Source organism: Notamacropus eugenii, chromosome 7 (genome assembly GCF_028372415.1).
Source record: "Notamacropus eugenii isolate mMacEug1 chromosome 7, mMacEug1.pri_v2, whole genome shotgun sequence".
Lineage (NCBI taxonomy): Eukaryota > Metazoa > Chordata > Mammalia > Diprotodontia > Macropodidae > Notamacropus > Notamacropus eugenii.
In genome coordinates this window covers 160829946-160851273 of record NC_092878.1, presented here as the reverse complement: position 1 = coordinate 160851273, position 21328 = coordinate 160829946, and positions in this window count along the sequence as shown.

Genomic DNA, 21328 nt, shown 5'->3' with positions numbered 1-21328 from the left:
CAGGTAGCTCTGAATGTAACTCTACTAGGGGTGAGGGACCTGAGACCTTAAGGCCATATGTGGCCTTTTAAGTTCATGGATGTGGCCTTTTGATGGATTCTAAGTTTTACAGAAAAAATCCTTTTATTAAGGGGATTTGTTCTGTGAAATTTGGATTCAGTAGAAGAGCTACACTTTGATTGCACTAGGAATCAGTCAGTCAACAAGTTTTTATGGGACAGGCACTGTGTTAAGTAGAGGGTACAAAGGGGGCAAATGACAATCTCTTATATTGAGGAACTCACTATTTGGTGGGGAGATAACATTTAAACAAGCATGTACCAAGAAGGCATATACGGGATTAATAGGAAATAATCAACAATTAATAGAGACTGGGGCAATCTGGGTGGAAAGTGAAATTTTAGCTGGAAATTAGAGGAAGCCAGAGAAACTAAAAGACAAAGAGGAAATGGAAGAGTATTCGAGGCATGGGGGACAGCCAGAGGAAATTACTTTTAACAGTGAAATCATGGGTCCAGTCCATACCCTTTATTAAGTCAAAGAAATTATAATGATTTATGTACGTTAAGGCAAGATTGTGGATAGCTTTAAAAACTAGATAGAGAAATTTATGTTTGATCCTCAACACAAAAGGGAGAGACAGGAGTTCATTGATTGGGTAAGTATCCTGGTCAGAGCTGCAGTTAAAGAAAGTTACAATTTTTATTACATAAAATTGAGGTTTTTTTCATAAACAAAAGCAATACAGCTAAAATTAGAAGACAAAATGGACATCTTCTAACCCATCTGTACATCATTAAATGTCCAGTTTTTCCTCTGAAGGATTACACTTAGTTTTCTCAGTAGGTTATTTTTGGTTGTAATCTTTGTCTTCTATAACTCCTTTGCTCCTTTAATATGGAAAATGATAAATCTTGTGTGATCCTACCTGACTCTATGATTTTTAAATGGTTTCTTTCTTGTTGCTTGAAATATTTTCTCCTTGACTTGGGAGTTCTGGAATTTGGCTATAATAATCTTGGGAGTTTTCACTTTGGGATCTCTTTCAGGATTGTATGGATTCTTTTCATTTTTATTATGCTCTCTGGAACTAAGACATTGGGACAATTTTCCTTGGTAATTTTTAAAATATGAAGTTTAGGTTCTTTTTTTAATCATTGCTTTGAAATAGTACAATAATTCTGAAACTGTGCTTCCTCAATCTACTTTCCAAATCAGTTGATTTTCCAATATTCCACTATTTTTTCTATTTTTAAATTCTTTTGACTTTGTTTTATTGTTTCTTGATATGTCATGGAGTTGTTAACTTTCACTTGCCCAATCCTAATGTTTAAGGAATTATTTTCTTCATTGAGCTTTTGTACCTCTTTTTCCATTTGATCAATTCTGTTTTAGGGGAGTTCTTTTCTTCAGTGAATATTTGAGTTAGTTATGTTCAAGAAAAAAAAGAAAAAAATATGCTTCCATCTGCAGTCTGAGTACATCATTCCTCAATCTGTAGGTTGACTGAGTTATTTTATCGTGAGTCCTTTGCAGCTGCCAATCATAGCATTGGTCAGAGTTGCTAAGTCTTTAACAGTTGATCATCTTTAAAATACTGCCATCATTCTTTATATGTTCACTTCACTTATATGAACCTTTTGTACATCTTCATTTATGTTTTCCTGGGACAGCTAGATGATACAATGGATTCAGTGCCAGGCCTGGAGTCAAGAAGACCTGAGTTCAAATTTGACCTCAGGCACTTACTAGCTGTGTCACCTTTAACCCTATTTGCCTCATGAGTTAGAGAAGGAAATGGCAAATCACACTAGTATCTTTACCAAGAAAATTCCAAATGGGGTTACAAAAAGTTGGATATGACTGAACAATAACAAATATGTTTTTATGTCTTATAGCACCATAGTATTTTATCATATTCATTTACCATAATTCCTTCCCTCTCCTTCTCCCTCCTCTCCCTTACTCCCTCTCTCTTCTTCCCTCCCCACCTTTTTTCTCTCTCTGTCCTTATCTTTCTATTGCTCTATCTCCTTGTATGTCTGACATCTCTGTCTCTCTCATCCATCACTTTTTTTATTTTGATGTCAAATTTTGATATTATTTTTATGTTTTATTTTGATACTAAAGCACAGATGGACAGCACATGACAAGCAAGAAGAAAACCAGTCAATGAAACCAGATTGTGTGTTTCCACCCCATTTAATAAGCTGCTTCTCTAAAGTGACAATAAACAGCTCTGATGTTCCATCACTCCCCCACTAAGATGCTGAGAAGTAATGAGAAAAAAAGACTAAGAATTTTCCTAGAATAAATTGCTATTATTTAAGTATGAATAAGATTTAAATGGCTTTCTGTAACTGGAGAAAATTAGGCATCCAACTACAGTTACAATTGGTTCTCCATTATTCAATTCATTTAAGGCACATGTTGGGCTTCTATTATGAGACAGGAACAAAACAGAGGTTAGGGCAATTCAAGACCCAAATTAATGCAACGTTTGCTTTCAAGGCCTTTATACAAGGCAGATAGGTGGCTTATTGATAAAGAGTTCAACTTTCAGTCGACAAGACCTCAATTCAAATCCTCTATCTTCTACTAATTAGCTGTGTGATGCTAGAGGACTTACTTAACCTCTCTCAGCCTTACTTACTCCTTCTTTAAAATGGGGGCAAAAATACTTGACTCTACCAAACTTCATTTTCCTCTTTTTTAAAACATAAATTAAATGGGGGGGGGGAGGGTTAGAAAAGACTTGGAGATGACATGAGTCATGCTGTCAAGGGAACTAGGTTTTCCAAGAAATGGAGGTGGAGAAGGAGAACATTACAGTCCAGATTGTGTGAAGTCACAAGTCAAGTAAATGCCAGATACAGGCAAAGCAACTAGGATTCTCTGATGGAATGCCCCCAGGTAACAGGAGAATGTGATTACATGGTAGAGTACAATCCTCCCTCTCCCTCTCCCTCTCCCTCTCCCTCACCATCTTAGTGGAGGAGCAGAGAGAGATGTGTGTGAATCATTTGAGCCATCTCTTGTCCTTTAGGGAAGCAATTCAATAAATAATGTGGCTTCACTGGCTAGTTTTCTCTTGTCCTAGGATGCTCATTTTGCTCTCTATTCAATCTGAAATTGGTATCAAAATAAAAAAGTAATTCATGAAATTCAATAATGAAAATTAAATATAAAAGGAATCCAATGAAGTTGCAAACTGTCACCTCCTCTAACATCTCATTATGCTAGGAGAGATCAGAAATGTATTTTGGGTATAGAAGGATGGAAATGAAGGGAAATGCAACATATTAGCCTAAACTACCATAGAGAACTCCTGTTCACAGCCTTCTCATAATTGTCAGTGTCTGGTTGGTATCTATCCTGAGTATGATCTTCTAAGTATGACTACTTAGAAGAATGTGATTGAAAGAGAAAGAGATTAATTGTGGGATTGGGAAGGAAGGAGTCAATTGCAGGATTCTTAAGGGAAATTCAACAAATGATCTTCAAGTTTCTTTTAAAAAGGATGTTGAATATTGATCAATGATGTGGAACCCACAATTCTTCTTCTTCTGAAAAGAAATCTTGTGTTATTTTTAGTGAGATTTTGGTCATTTGCTCTCTCTAAGTATGAAAGTAGAATTATCTTCTTTGGCTCACACGCAAAAACTCAATCTTGACATACACATTGTTATCACTCTATTTAATTAAATTCACCAAGCATCTGTTAAGGGATTGTTATCTTTATGACTTTCAGATAAGTCAGAATCCCCCAATATATGGCCTCAGAGGTCACTTTGAGTTGCAGAGCTAAGATCCTGTATTCTTATGTGCCAGGTAGAGACATTGCAGCTCCTTGCTATGTGATATACTGTCGTTTTCTTGCACTGTGGCTCTGAAAGGCCAGGGCTGAAATCCCCCTATCTTCAAGCTCTGTTTATCAGAGTTTGTATTGGTTTCAACAGCCCTCCCCCTCGCCCCCTACCACATGTCTGTTCTCAGAACATTTACAGAAATCTCAGGTCCCGTTTACCAGAGGTCAGGCTCATTTCATGACTTCTAGAGAGTCTCTGTCCAGAGTGCTCACAGGTTCCTGGACTTCTTATGCAGACTTAGACTAGATGGAGAAGCTTTATCATGTTCATGGTCTTATTGATTACTGTATTATTTGATTTCCTTTCATCTTCACTGGGGTGTATGTTAGGGGAACTTAGCTGAGCTAGGACCTTTAACTTAGTCATTGTAAGAGAAAATTTGCAGAAGGTTTATCAACAAAATTTATCAGCAAATTCTCCCTAATCCAAGAAAGGGTAGGGAGAGGTAGGAACCTTGACAAGAGATAAGAAAGTTGAATATCACTACTTTGGGGAGTGAGATAGAGAATCAGTCAATAAGTATTTATTACACGCCTATATATCAGACACTGTGTTAAGTGATGGGGATAAAAAGACATGTATTTCCCCAAAAAATGAAGTTAAAAATCCAGTCCTTGCTGTTAAGGTGTTCACAGTCTAATGAGGGAGATGGTATGCAAACAATTATGTACAATCACGAATGTCAAAATAATAGAATCAATTAAAAAGAATGGTCTTCCAGGATTGAGAGAAGGACAGGATTGAGAAAAGACTTGGAGGTTACATAAAGAAATCCATAACACACCTAGAAATTCATGGCAAAATTGTTCAGTGTGACTCAATTTCTCTATCTATGAAGAGATAATCTTCCAAGTAAGTATTCAGCTCTGCATGGCCTTGTTTCTGACCTTTTCTTTTCCTCATAATCCCCTTAGTGCCATTTGGGAAGGGCCAGACTAAGAGTTCTCAAATCAGGCATTCTTCACCTTTTTGTGTCATAAATCCCTTTGGAAGTCTGAGGAAGTCCATAGATCCCTCCACAATTTGTTTTTAGAAAATTGAAGGCAATGATAAATTTATGTTGGGAGGCTAGTACCTATAAAGATATATCAATATCAATATCTATCTACCTACCTACCTACCTACCTACCTATCTATCTATCTATCTATCTATCTATCTATCTATCTATCTATCTATCTATCTATCTGTATGTATGCATAATTCTGCACCCTAAGTCTATTGCCTATCAGCACAAGTAAGTACAAGTATATTTCACCATCAGTTCTCCAGAATCATGGAGATTTTTATGTTGACCATAGTTCCTAGAGATTTCAAAGTTGTTTATCTTTACAGTGTTTTTATCATGTAAATTGTCCTCCCGGTTCTGTTAAATTCAGTTTTTATCATTTATAAAAGTCATTTAAATTGTTTCAGTTTTATAATGTTGATGTTATTGTGTAAATTTGTCTTCTCAGTCTACTTCATTCTGCATCCATTCATACAAACCTTTCCATGTTTCTTTGAAACTATAGATTTCCTCATTTCTTACAGTCCATTGGCATTCTATCACACTCACATACCATAATTTGTTCAGTGTTTACTTGATAGTAATCCTTCTGGTTTCTGGTTATTTCGCCACCACAGAAAAACTGCCCTAAATGTTTTTGTACTTACTGGATCTTTCCCTCTTTCTTTGATCTTTTTGGGGTATAGAGCTACTGAAGGTGTGACTATGTCAAAGGACATGTACTATTTAGTAAATTTCTACATATGGTTCCAAATTGTTTTTTCATAATGGATTAACCCATTTAAATGTCCAATAATTGTACATTGATGTACCAGTTGTCTCATAGCCCATTCAATATTTTTTTTCTCTTTTTTTGCTACCTCTGCCAATCGGGTGGGTGTGAGATATAACTTCATAATTCCTGAGATATATCCATTGATCCGACAATTCCCTCTTCCAAGTTATCAATGTGATCTTTAAATTTTCATTCAATTTAGTTCACTTCAAAATATGACATGCAAGGGCTTAAAGCCTCTTTTTAAATCCATACACTTGCAAGAAAGGTTAGGTTTTTTTGGCGAAGTTTTTATTAGTTAATTCATTTTGTTTTTGCTTATGCATCATAGTCATTTCTGAACAGGCATACTCCCTGGGGGTCTTCCCTTGTAGTCAAGAAAAAACATAAGCAAAACCAACTGAGAGAGAATAAACACATCTTAAATCCTTCTACATCCATGGTCCTTGGGGGTATTTTTAAAAAGTATTGTTTGTCGACTTTTCAGACTTTTAATCCCAAATAACACTTCTTAGAAACATGGTCAAAAATAAACCACATGATTTACAGTAATTCTATTGAGTTTTATTATTTTCCTTGTATTAAGTGCAATGCCTAATTTGGAGTTAACTAGAAATGCTCTTTCAGTGAGTAAAATAAAAAATATGGTTTCATCTCTCATTAGTTTATCTCTGGGGTTGGTTAGAAGGTATTTAGAAAGTCAGCGTGACATCTCTAAACGGTCTCAGAAAATCTGAGATAGTCAGAAACTATCAGTAACATTTACACAATATCTTTGATATTTGGAACTCTACAGGAAGTTACATAAGAAATGAGACATAGTTCCTATCCTTAAGGAATTTGAGATCTTATAGGAGATGTCACAAGTAAATAAAGTCTTATATAATTTAAGAAATAGATACAAATTCTGATCTCTATATTCATGTAGAGATAGCTCTCATTACTTGGAAGTGAAGTCTTCCACAGATCTCTACATAAAGTGATTTTTACATAATGTGAATATATCCCTACCTACCCACTTCACTTGGCTTACATAAGAGAGGCATACACAAAATAATACCTTGACACAAGTCATAAAGCATACTAAATACAGACATTAAATATTGTACAATGATAATAAGCAGAATTATGAAATGAAAGGTGAAGGTAATGATGAGTAGACATATCTGAGGAGAGCAAGCAATATTATCTTCAACTAGTGTTTCATAGTTCTTTATATAAAGTTGAATTTGTATAACATGAATTTAAACAAAGTGAGAATTATCTGTAATTCCAATCCCTAGACATATCTCACTGTTCTGCCAGTCAGTCCTCAGTGTTCTAGTTTCACCTTTGTTTCTCTCCACAGTTTTGATCTTCTGTTCATCCATTTTAACACTATAGCCTCCTTCCATTTCACTTGGGCATTATGGTGTGCTCCAGTCTATCAACTCCTTGTCCTGTATTATTCCTGCCCATGTATTTCCTCTGTGACTTGGAGGAGAATAATGATGCTTGAGAAAATCATGGAAATTTGCTGACTGAAACCATTGCAAATTGATGCCATCTGACCACAGCTGGTCTCTCACTGGTACATGAAGGCCTTCTAAAATTTCTCATGAACTTTCTTGCATTTCCTAAGACACTTCTTTTAAATCTCCTATTCTCTCCTTAAGTTTTAAGCTTCCTTAAGACTCCTTGAGTCTTCCCTTACCCTCTTTATTAGTCTTCAAAAACAACTCTAAGCATACAAGCTTTCCTATTTAACCAACACAGAACTGGGAGTCGTCAATGTTTGCAGCCTCTCAGCATTCGAGTACCTCCAAAACCATAAAAAAAGCTTTGATTTTAATTTAAAATCTTCTATACTGTCTCTCAATAAGTGTTAGTCAGTCCCTAGACACTTTAAATCATGTTTATTTCTTAGAAAAATGAGTGTTAGAAGGCCTCCTTTTCTAAAATAAGCCTATTTCATCCACATTAAAAATTTGATGAGTATGTAAATACACATACATACATGTCTGTCCATGTATTGCAAAGACATGCAGATATACATACAATAAAATATACAAATGCTATATATACATAATATTGCATATATATTGGATAGACTATGTGCAAATATATAGTATATATTTCACATATATGCAATAAACACTAAATAATCCCTCTTGATATTGTTTTGACATATGCACATGTCAGAAATATTCATGTATATGTATACTTCGTATATATGCATATATGCATATGTGTGTATGTATATATGACAACATGCAGTTACACATTATACACATACAATACATAGTTCATGTTTTATACATTTGTGGACACACACCCACACACATAATGTACATATAAATACATCCATACTTTAATATACATACAGACACATAAATAGAAATATATGCATATATACATGTAAGCGCAGTCAGACACATGCATAGTATATATGCGTAAGCAAGTACCCACATATGTTTGTGTGTATACACATAGAATAACAGCATGCACAACCACATGCGTGTGTATGTTGTATGCATGTGTATATGTACATGCATGCACATCCTTTTGCACATATATAGAAATAGACATAGATAGATGGATAGATAGATGGATGGATAGATGTATAGAGATATAGAATTAAGTACTGAGATAGAAATAAGGACAGGAAAAGATACAGATATATATAAGAAATAAACATAGATATATAAATATACATATAGAAACAGATATAGATTAACTATAGATGAAGATGTTTATCTATCTATCTACCTACCTATCTGTCTATCTATGGATATACAAATTGTGGTTGGGAGAGGCTGTAAAGGGGAATGACATAATAGATAACAAAGGATAGGAAAGCTTTAAGAACTGGCATGTGATTTTTTTTAAATATCATCTACTATTTTTAGTCTAATAATATAATGTATTAGCATTTTTTTGCAGAATGTATGATTTCTCTGTAGTCTTGCTAGATATTAGAGAAAATCAAGTAATCCACATAGAAGAATTTATTAACTGCTTACCAATTTCTAGACACTGGATTACTACTGAGAATTCAAGAGATAAGACATTTCCCACCTTCAAGAAGTTTGTAAAATAGTGAGGGTAACCTATGGGGATCCATCCAGCTCTGAATCACATCTGAATACGGAACTGCTTTGTGATTGCATGATGGAGAAGCTTTTCTTGCACAGTATGAACGCTCATTTTATTGGCTACCCAGTTGGAAAATTTTATAAATATACTAAAGTATCAACCCATGCCCCTCACTGCTGTCCTTCTTGTTGGTGTAAGGAACACTCTCTGAATTCTGGAGAATTGATGGTGAGGTGCCTTCCCCATAGTGGGATAACCCATATGATGATGGCCTCCTATGCACCTCCATGTCTAGAAAGGGCTTACCACCTCCTTATTTCTTCTCTCCTTTGTACTGGGCTTTCGGAGGTCACAAAAGGCAGGTTGTGTCTTCCCATGTCCCGAAAGCAGCAAACCAGTTACTGGAGCAATTGTGGAGGCAACTGTTGAGGAGAAAAGCATCCAGAGAACAATGAAGCCAGTGCACACCACAAAGGCAAGTAAATGGAAAGTGTTCTGAACCCTGTGGCCTTAAACTAGCTAGCAGTGTCTGGCTAGCCATGAACATAGCACTATGATCTGATGAGCATACTAGATGAATATAAAAGAATCATGAAAAAAGAAATAGAGGACATACACTAAATAAGCATAAATCTCTTAGAAAAATAAATGGAAGAAAAAAACACAAATGACTTCCCAAAGGAGGGAAAACAGGATCATATAGCTTTACAAGTGAAATATATTTAACATTCAAGAAAAAAATAATTTCAATATTACAAAAGTTATTTTAAATATTAAAAAGGCCTTATCAAATTATTCCTGTGATATAAATATCACATTTGTATCCAGTCCAGGGAGAGTCAAAACAAAGAAAAAAGACCAAAATATTTAATGAGCATAGAAACAAACATTTAAAATATAATATTAGTAAAGAGACTACAGCATTATACACAATAATTATATGTTATGATAATGCTGGGGATATACCAGTAACGTTGTGTTGGTTGTGTTAGATCAATATTTAAAAACTTATAGACATAACTGACCATAATTTAGCAAGATAGACTCAACTATCTTGACTTTCTTTAAATTTTCATGCATTCATTGGTAGTCAGAAAACTTTATCCACAGGAATGCTCACCTTCTCACACAATGAACCAAACACCATTGGAAGACCTGCAGCATGATCTAGAAGTGGTAATATTTGAAAATTTTTTAAAAATGTTATTGTCCCGGCAATATTTTTCAACACTGGGATACAATTATTTGAAAACTAGCTATACAACTGAAGTCCATCAATGTTTGTAGCCTCTCAGCATTCAAAGACTTGAAGATGAATAAATAAGCTTTGGTTTTAATTTAAAATCTCCCTCTGTGTTTCGTCTGTTACACATTCTTTACATGCATTAAATTCAGGTAGAAATTTTCTTTCTCAGAAATATATGGGTTTTTTAAAAAATGTTTTTATTTATTTAAGTTTTTAACACTCATTTCCACAAAATTTTGGGTTCCAAATTTTCTCCCCATTTCTCCCCTCCCCACACCCCAAAATGCCGAGCATTCTAATTACCCCTATCATCAATCTGTCCTCCCTTCTAACATCCATCCCTTCCCTTATCCCCATCTTCTCTTTTGTCCTGAAGGGCAAGACAAATTTCTATACCCTATTACCTGTATTTCTTATTTCCTATTTGCAAGAACAATACTCAACAGTTGTTCCTAAAACTTTGAGTTCCAGCTTCTCTTCATCCCTCCCTCCCCACCCATTACTTTTGAGAAGGCAAGCAATTCAATATAGGCCATATCTGTGTAATTTTGCAAATGACTTCCATAATAGTCGTGTTGTATAAAACTATTTCCCTCCATCCTATCCTGCCCCCCGTTACTTCTATTCTCTCTTTTGATCTCATCCCTCCCCAAGAGTGCTCCCTCCTCCCACTGCCCTCCCTTCCATCATCCCCCCACCCTGCTTATCCCGTTCTCCCCCGCTATCCTGCATTGCAAGATAGGTAGAAATATATGTTGTAGAAGATATCCTTTTTCCAGAATAAGCTGATTTCATCCACATTAGAATTTGCTGATCAGTGTCTCAACCTACTTTTATTTTCTTCAAAATATCAAAATATTTTGCTATCTCATCATCTGAACTGACCTCTTCTCCAGTAATTTAACATTAATTAATTGATTTGAATTTTTTAAGTGATCAGACCAAAGAACTTTTGCAGTAAAATTCATTATCCATTTCATTTCAATTCTTTTTCACTGCTTTAAATAAACTTGACCTCTCTCTTTTATTGTCTGAATGGGTGCTCTGATGAGAGGAATATTTTTTATAACAATCTCTAATTTACACAGCTAAAAGATGCCTCAATTTTCTTATCATAATACCTCTATTTCTTGTAGTTGTTTATAAACCATCAAAAGCTGATGCAACTTTTTCTTTTTCTTTTGTTTCGTGTTTTATAATATTCCATATCATAAATTCAAATTTTCTGACATCTCAATTGATCCTGGAGTTACTAAGACTTTATTCATGCTGTTCAATTACATCAAATTTTTCACTCTAATATATAACAAGCCTCTCTTCTTTTTTGAGCTGACATTTTCTTCTGAAGTATTCTTACTTTTGTCCATTTTGTTAAAGACTCTTTAAAAAATATAACTGTTGACAGTATGGTACCCAGCAAGATATCACATTCAGATCACATTTGCGAGGGCAAATGTATGACTTAATGGCATATTCAAGCCCTAGACTAACTCATATGCATTATATTCCTTGGATTTTGATTTGCATTGTGTTCAACCAAGTCTCATTTTATATTTCACACTAAACAGAATTTGTTATTATTCAAACTTACACTAATTGTAACCTTGCTACTTACTACAAAGTAGTCATTATCAATATAATTTTATACAGATGAAAAAATAAAGAGGTAAATTAGTGGAGAAGATTAAATATAAAACATACAGAATCAAACCAACACAGTAATCCATTGCTTGATTAAATTCATAGACCCCAGATTCTGGAGTAAGCCATTACTTTTTGGCAAAAATTGTTTTTAAGACTGAGTAGCAGCTGGGCAGAAACAAGAAATAGACCACCACTTCTGACCATATATCCACTTAAACTTTAAGAGAATACATGACTTAGACATCATAGATAAATTAAAAGTACAAGGAAGAAATTACTTTTTAGATGTATGTAAAAGGGAATAGTTTATGAACAAGCATGGGGTATAAAAGATCATGGAAGATAAATGCATTATTTTGATTACATAAAATTTAAAAAAGATTTCCCCCCTCAAACCAAGACAGAATTAAAAAGAAAATAGATAATTGGGTAAAGCAGATCTATGCAGCAAGTTTCTCTGATAGGGTTTCACTTTCAAGATACATAATGAATTGATTCAAATTTCTTATAATAAGAGCCATTCCTCAATTGGATATGTTATACATGTGAAGCAATGCAAAAATCTTCCATAAAAGTCATGTTATGAAAGACTAACTTTATTTTCCTCCATTCTATCCTGCTTCTCCATTTATTCTATTCTCTATTTTGACCTTATCCCTCCTCAAAAGTGTTAACTTCTAAGTACCTTCTCTTCTCATTTACCTTCTTTTCTATCATCCACTTACATCCCACTTGTCTCCTTTTCCCCTACTTTCCTGTATTGTGAGATAGATCTTCATAGCAAATTAAGTGTGTATGTATTCCCTCCTTAAGCCAAATGTGATGAGAGTAAGGTTCACTTTTTTCTTCTCACCTCCCCCCTATTCTTCTCCATTAAAAAGTTTTTTCTTGCCTCTCTTATGTGAGAGATAATTTGCCTCATTTTATTTCTCCCTTTCTCTTACCAATACATTCCTTTCTCACCTCTTATTTTTTAGATATCATCCTTTCCTATTCAACTCACCCTGTTCCCTCTGTCTATATGTATAGAATCCCTCCACCTAATGACATACTGAGAAAAGTATCAAAAGTTACAAATATTATCTTTCCATGTAGGAATATATACACCTCAAACTTAGTAAGTCCCTTATGATTTCTCTTTCCTGTTTACCTTTTCATGCTTCTCTTGATTTTTGTGTTTGAAAGTCAAATTTTCCATTAAGCTCTGATCTTTTCATCTAGAATGCTTGAAAGTTCTCTATTTCACTGAATGACCATTTCCATCCCTGAAATATTATACTTAGTTTTGCTGGGCAGGTGATTCTTGATTTTAATCCTAGCTCCTTTGACCTCTGGAATATCATATTCCAAGTCCCGAGATCCTTTAAAATAGAAGCTGCTAGATCTTGTGTTATGCTGATTATATTTCAACAATACTCAAATTGTTTCTGTCTGGCTGCTTGCAATATTTTCTCCTTGACCTGGGAACTCTGGAATTTGGTTACAATATTTCTAAGAGTTTTCCTTTTGGGATCTCTTTCAGGAGGCAATCAGTGAATTCTTTCAATATCTATTTTACTCTCTGGTTCTAGAATATCAGGGCAGTTTTCCTTGATAATTTCTTGAAAGATGTTGTCTAGGCTCTTCTTATGATCATGCCTTTCAGGTAGCCCCATAATTTTTAAATTGTCTCTCTTGGATCCATTTTCCAGGTCAGTTGTTTTTCCAAAGTTATATTTCACATTTTCTGCTATTTTTTTCATTCCTTTGGTTTTTTAAAAATAATTTCTTGATTTTTCATAAAGTCATTAGCTTTCATCTGCTCCATTCTAATCTTTAATGAATTATTTTTCCTCAGTGGGCTTTGGGACCTACCTGCTTTTCCATCTGGCCAGTTTTTCTCTTTAGGATGTTTTTCTCCTCATTGCCTTTTTGGATCTCTTTTGCTGTTTGGGCTAGTTTATTTTTAAATTGTTTTTTCTTCAGCATTTTTGGGCTTCCTTTAGAGAGCACTTGACTCATTTTTCTTGATTTTCTTGCAGAACTCTCATTTCTCTTCCCAATTTTTCCTCTACTTCTCTTACTTTATTTTCAAAATCCTTTTTGAGCTCTTCCATGGCCTGAGACCAATTTATATTTTTCTTGGAGGTTTTGGATGGAGAAGCTTTGACTCTGTTTATATGTTTTCATCTTCTTTGTCACCAAAGTAAGATTCTATAGTCTGATTCTTTTTCTGATTTTTACTCATTTCCCCAGTGATTTACTTGACTTTTGCACCCATAGTCAAGGTAGTCCTCTGCTTCTAAGGGAGGTGGAGGGTGTACTGTCAGCCACTTGATCCTCCCACAATCCATCTGTCTAGAGCTCCAGAAACGGTGCCTGCAGCTGCCTCTGCTGCTGTGATGACTGTCAATGGTTCCTCAGCCCTCTCCCCCCTCTGCTGTCCTGGAGCCAGGGCCTGACCACTCTACTCTCTTACACAGGTCCCACAGGTTTTTGCCATTGACCTTCCAATTTATCCCCAGTGTTTTGGGGTTGTGAAGTCTGGGAATCACCACAGGTGCTCGAAATTCAGTCCCTCTAGGCTTACTCAGGTCTTGTCTGTGCCAGGTGGCCCCCACTGGACTGTACCCTGACCCCAGTGTGGCACTATAGATACTTCCTGGTGACCTTTCAGGCTGTCTTTGATTGGAGATTTGTTTCACTCTGTCATTCTGTGGGCTCTGAAGCTGCAGAATTTGTTTATAGTCATTTTTTAAAGGTATTTGGCTAGACTTGATGGGAGCTCTCTAGAAAGTGTGTGCTGTTACTCTGCCATCTTGGTTTGGCCCCTCTGGACCAGTCTTTCTGTAAAGCAATTTGAATGTATTCTACAAAATTTGCTAATTTGCACAATGCATTTTTACATAGTGAAGCCCTAAAAACACCAAGAAAAGAGGGGGAAACTATCCACTAAAAAAAATAATTATATTGAAGAATTGGAAGAAAAAGGGAGAGTGTTGATCAACTGAGGAATGACTGAACTTCGTTCTTTTGACATTTCCAGTTTTCTTAAGCCTTTCTACCTTCTAAATACTTTACACTCCTGGACCCTGGACTAATTTCCCTTCCTCCTACATGACACTTTTATCTCTCAGTTCCTTACATTTTCAATGATTGTTCTCCATGCATAGAATCATTTCCTGTAATTCTGTCTATTGGTTTCCTTGGATTCCTTCAAGTCGATGCTAAAACCCCACTTTCTACAAGAAGTCTTTCTTAATCCCCCCTAATGTTAAGGATATCCCTTTGAGATTCTCCCCAATTTATCCTGGATATATCATATTTATGAAGAGTTGTTTGCATATTTTCTTGACCATTAGATTGTAAACTTCTTGGCAGTAAGAGCTATTTTTACCTTTATAAAATATTTCTAGAGTCTAGCAAAATGTTTATCACACAATAGGTGCTTCATAAATGTATGTCGACTTGAAAAGAAAAGACAAAACCAAATTGTGCACTGATAATGTGTATATCCATTCAGAGGGAAAGAAGGTTGTCTTAAGTCATGTTGTAAGAAGTAATGTATGATATGTTGTCAAAGAAACTTAAGATGACTCATATAATCAGTCACAGCACAAAGGAAGTAGAACCAGGAGAACAACCTACACAACAAAAAAAATATGAATACAACAACTTTGAAAGATGTGAGGAACTCTGGCCAATGCAATGACAACTAGAATTCTAGGAAGACTCATTAGGAAGATGAAACATGCTATCCACTTCCTGACACAGAGAAGGTAGAGTCAAAGTACACAAAAATGACAATTGTTTTTAGACATGGCCAGTGTTGGAATTTACTTTGCTTGATGATGTCTATCAGTTTCAAGGGTTTGACTTTATTTCATTATCTATCTATCTATCCATCTCTCTATCTATCTCTCTTTCTCTCTGTCTGTCTGCCTACCTGCCTGCCTGTCTGATCTATTTTTGTTTTTCTTTCAAGGAAGAAAAGAAAATAGATTTTTTCATAATAACAAATAAGCCACTTAAAATAATATCTTGTCTGAGGAACTAAATTAGTGTGCTGAAAGTCTCAGAGGAGGAAAGATTAACTAAATATGTTTTTGGTAATTATTGAATAAGCTGCTTGAAAACATCATTAAGAACATTTGCTATATCTTCATTGATTACCACCAAATCTATGGATTAATTCTACACTCATGGATTATTGATGCACTAGCAATATGTTAAAATTGATAAAGATATGGTGAAAAAAACAAGAGAATTAGATATCTAAATGGAAAATTGTTTTCTGTTTCAAACATGTTACCAGCAAATCAAGAGAAATTAATATAAAATAAGGTGTTTTTAACGAATAAAGTTTAAGCCCACTTTGATTCTGTCCAGTCTTAATAATCAGTTACTATCTCTAATTAAATCAAGTATGATTTCCAAATTAAAATATGAATAAAATCAAATTTTCTTATTAATCACCTGATATACATGGATGATGTCAGAGAATGCCCCCCCTCAAGGACAGGAATCCAACAGGATTGTGGCAGAAGAAGCTTGAGAAAACTATTGAAGATCTTAGGAAAAACGTGTAAATATTATTTAATTATTAGTAGGAAATTTGAATGTTATATTGTCCAATTAAAGAGAGGGGAAAAATCAGAAGAAAGGAAGACAATTTCTGAAGAGGAAGGATATGGAAAGTATTTCTTCATCTTTATGTTACAAGAAATCCAACACATCAAACATGCAAATTGTATCATACTGGGAAAAATAAAACCTTGAGCCCCCTTAATGTAATGAGCAAAAGAATAGTTAGTTCAAAGGAAATGACTAAAACTCTATCCTCTCTGCAAAGGGAGAAGTTGTCAGGGTCATGTGAAACCTATAGTTATTAGTTCACATGTTTCACAGTGGTACAGAAATCATTAGTAAAACATTTTATCAACTCCTCTCAGACATAAACCTGATCACATTTTTTTTTTAAGAGAAAGCATCACATATTTAGTATAAAAAGATGAAATTGCTTATTTCTCTGCCAAATATAGGTCAATTGCATGTCTATGCACTTTATAGGAATCATTCATAGTGTGTGCCACTAAAAACAAATTTTAAAACCAAGAAGACTTAATATAATTAATAATAACAACAACAAGACTATATTAGCTGTCAAAGAAAAAGTGTATGTCACAAAGTACCAGGATGTAAAGAGCTGCCTGCCTTCTACTGGAATCATTTGCCTAAGACTCTTGTTTGTGGAGAGAACTTTGCCCTGGTCTATCTCATGTGAAGGATGAAGTTGTTCTCATTATATGAGTGGAGACAGAGGGTTTCAGAGCCTCTTCAGAGAGAAAGAATGGACTTTGGCATGGTGGTGCCTCAACATTTCCTTAATTCCAAAGACTCCCTAGAGTAAGAGCAAGACCTTTTTCTTGGTATCTTGCTCTCAGTAGGAGAGCTCACTCACTATGAACATTTTTGGATATAGTCTTATCTGAATGACTTACATCAGAAGGAGGAATGGAATTGATATATCATGGATTAGCTATTTGGAATGTTAACCCACAACTGTATTCCTACATATCTTGATTTTTTTTTTACTTTAAATGTTCCCGTGGAACATAAACATGTAAGGCATGAGGAAACTGCAGTTTTAAACATCTTAGTCAAAAATGACTTGAAATTAGATTAATCTTAAAGTGTTTCTGGCAAGGCCAGCAAGGTGGTTCAGTGGATAGAGCACTAACTCTGGAGTCAGGAAGATAAGAGTTCTGCTCTATCCTCAGACACTTACTAGATGTGTGACCCTGGGCAAGTCCCTTTAACACTGATTGCTTCAAAAAAAAAGTTTCTGGCAATCTAGTGCCTAACCATAGAATACATTATCGATATTTCTTTTATCAATAAATTACTTGATTTTGATAAGAAAGTTACAAGGACAGTTCTATGTTTAATCCCCAATGTGACATTGATAACCGTAGTCAAATGACTGCAATGGAAAGAACTTTGGAACCACAGTCAAAGGATCTAGATTCAAATCCTGACTATACCACTTACTATTTGTATAATCTTGGACAATTCCATTCACCTAATTGGGCCTCAGAGTTCTCATATGGAAAAGGAAGCATTTGGACTCAAAGATTTCTGAGGCCTTTCCAGCTCAAAATTTATCCTCTCCTCCCTTACCCCTCCCTCCCTCTCCCCTCCTTCTCTCTCCTCTTCTTTCTCTCTCTCTTCCTCTCTTTCTCTCTCTCTCTCTCTCTCTCTCTCTCTCTCTCTCTCTCTCTCTCTCTCTCTCTCTCTCTCTCTCTCTCTCTCTCTCTCTCTCTCCCTTCCATTTCAAATCAGTCACTACATTAAAAAAGAGAGGGAGAAACAGAAAGAGACCAGCAAAGTAGCCAAATAATGTCTGGTTGGCTCAATGGTGGGGTTATTTTTATTGGCAGGACTCTCTGAGTGGCTGAAAGGTGGCCATTAACACCCTGACAGAAGGTGCTGACAGGGCGATTATGAGATTAACACCCTAGGTTACATTAATAGCATCAAAACCTCACCCTTACCTGTCAGTGAAAAGAAAGAATTAGAGAGGCAAAAAGATCTCACATGTTAAGACACCCTGCTATGTCTTCCTAAACCAGTTGCAATGCCCCTGTTTGCTACTGAGTTGCACTAACAGTTAAGAACATCCTCTATGGATTTATCAAGTAATTTCATTATGCAAAGTCATTCCTAGAACAAGGCGGTGATGCTTAATGGTCCTTCTCATTTAGCTGCTTTTACACCCAGTTTAGTGAGGGAATATCAGAAGGTTCTTGCCAAAACTTGTTCTTTTCTGGGCAGTAGTTCCAAGTTCAGCCTGCTGCAGTGGATGAAACATTGGACTTGAAGTTAATAAGGTAGAGATAAACAGTAATAGTACCTCCCTTTTAGAGCTTTTGTAAGGAGCAAATATATTCGTGCATTTAAAGTAGTTTTCACACCTCAAAAAAGCCTTATATAAGTAAAATTATCAATGGTAACAATAATAATTTCTTCTTTTTCAATGGAGTTCAGATGAAAATAATTTTTACCAATTCCTTGCATCATCTACATTTATCACTGACTCCCGGTTAAGTATAATCTTTCTATAATTTCTGGGAGTGATGACTGGATCTTGATTTCCATCATAACCCCCTCCATAAGTAAGTTTTTAATGCTTCTTTGTGTGTGTGTGTATGTTTGCATGTACACTCATACATCCACGTATATTTACTTACTTGATACTGCTATCAGTCGTGGAGGATCTTTGATTTCACTCTTAGATCTTACCTATTTTGTAGAACCTATCAATTGATAAACCACTGTCAGTTGCACTGGGCACATTCAATGGCATGTACCTTATCAGTCTTAACTACTGCTTAAGGAAGCAAGGTCTTCCTGTTTCAGTGACATCTCTCAATTTTGGACCAGTTTAGCATCCTTCTATTATGTTTTACTAATATTTTATGTATCTTTGCCAGAATACTTTCTGAATCTGTTATGTTCTGTTTAAAGTTCTGATATTGTATATGAAGACTAGTATGGTATAGTTGCTAGTTGCAACCTGTTCTCTCCTTTCAGCTCTGATTTTAGAGGCCAGTAAGGCGTATATTTATCCACAGCCTCCTCCTTGAAGCATTTATGTTCATTGCACTTGCTGGGTGGAAAACAGAGCATTTGTACATATAATCTTCATCCATTGGTTCAATGTTTCATACTCAGAGCTTTTGATCTCTACATTTCCTTGGTGTATATTAAGAATTTTATACCTGTTCATTCAAAATCACATTTTGTTATCATTGGAGAAAGATTTCTCATAAAGAAGGAGCTGCTTAATTTGTTATTTGAATGTTTGTAGTTTGACAATATCCACGTAGGGATTAATAAGATACTTTGGTTCAACTTCTTCTTCTGTTTGGAAACATACTTAATTTTATTTATGAAAGAAAGTTTCTGGTCATCTATTCAATCTCTAGAAGTTTGACACAACAAAAAATGCCAGTTGGACTAAACAGGAAATAGAAGGCTTGATCAGTTTTAAAACAATATACATTAAAATAGTTATCTCAAGGAAAGTGATTGAATTCCTAACTCCTATTTGAAACTGGGACGTTCATTTACAATAATGTATTTGAGGTTATACAAAGTCATAATTGGCTTAAACTGTCTCCCTGAATAACATCACATTTCCCAGAAAATTTTTCTCAACATTCCACTATGTGATATTTGAAACAGAGAAAGACTTTGCATGTAGTCATATTATACTTGAAACTTTTTCATATGCATAACTAAGATATGGTGGTAGAACTGAGTCAAAGGTCTGCAATAATCCTTTTTACGTGGTCATTTTTGGAAAAAGAGCTAGTAGTGTTATTGCTGGGTTAATGACTATCATCAAAGACCATGTAAATGTTATAGCTCTTTCAGTCAGTTTGTTTTATTTGCACTTAATAAATTGGTTGTAGGTCTTCTTTCCAGCTCCTTGAATTTTCTGCGACAGCTTTTCAGATCATTAGTTAAAGTATTGTTTTAAAATGAGTGATTATAATTTTAATGCTCTGAGTCTCAAAATTCTAAGTAGAAGGGGCGAGCATCAGGAGATCAAAGTCAATGTAAAAAGCACAGGTGACCCAGGGAAAGGTAAATCAAGGCCAAACCATATGAGGAGTAGAACCTGACCTTGGCATAAAGCTCTAATTCATGAACTAAAGACAGTGATATGAGTAAAGAAAAGAAAGACTAATATCAAAAATTATTATAGATCTAGAGGTGTCCAGATATACAGCATAGAAGGACAAACTGATGCATTAACAATTAGAGACAGAGAATTAATGGACAAAGTGGATTTTTACATTAATACATTACATAACTAGTAGAATTAGGCAAGTCACCAATTGAAATAAAAGCTCTGGAGGAGAGAATTGAAAGGTAAATAAATAGCTTAGAAGAGGAACTAATAAAAACTTAATCAACAAATGGAATTTCTGACAAATACAGAATAAAGTAAACATAGCCTGAAATATTAAAACACAATTAAAAGATTGAAAGAAATAGAAAAAAGGAAGATATCTGATATTAAAAAACTACCTTCAAAAATGAAAGATTAGGGAGAAGTAATTTAAGAATCACTGGAGTCTGAAAACCATAATCATAGCAACACCACCAAAAAATAGTTCAAGCAATAATAAATGAAAATGAGCCAGTTCTATTAAAACCATAGAATGAAGTGACGACAGAACCAGTCCACTAATCACCTCCTGAAGGGGAAAAGAGGGGGGGGAGAGAGGGAGGAAGGGAGAGAGAGAGAGAGGAAAGTCATAGACAAATTTCAGAGATTCTATGTCAAAAAAATACAACAAATATCCAAAAAAGAAAGAAAGAAAAAGCAGGACAAATATCATGGGAACAGAGTGAGGATCACATAATCTTGGAAAAGTGAGGTTTTATAGCAAATTAAATAAGATCATGGAATATAATGTTATCAAAGGCAAAAAAATTGCTTACAACCAAGAATAACTTATTCTCATAATTTGAGCATAATTCCATGTGGTAGGGGTCTTTAATGGAATAGAAGGCCTTTCAAACATTTTTGCTAAAAAGACCAGGACTGAGCATAATTTTTGAAAGATAAATGCAAGTCTAGAAAAAACTTATAAAAGTAAATTTATTTGAGCAATTAGGAGGAGGATATGTAATGATGTAGTGCTAATATTCCAATAAG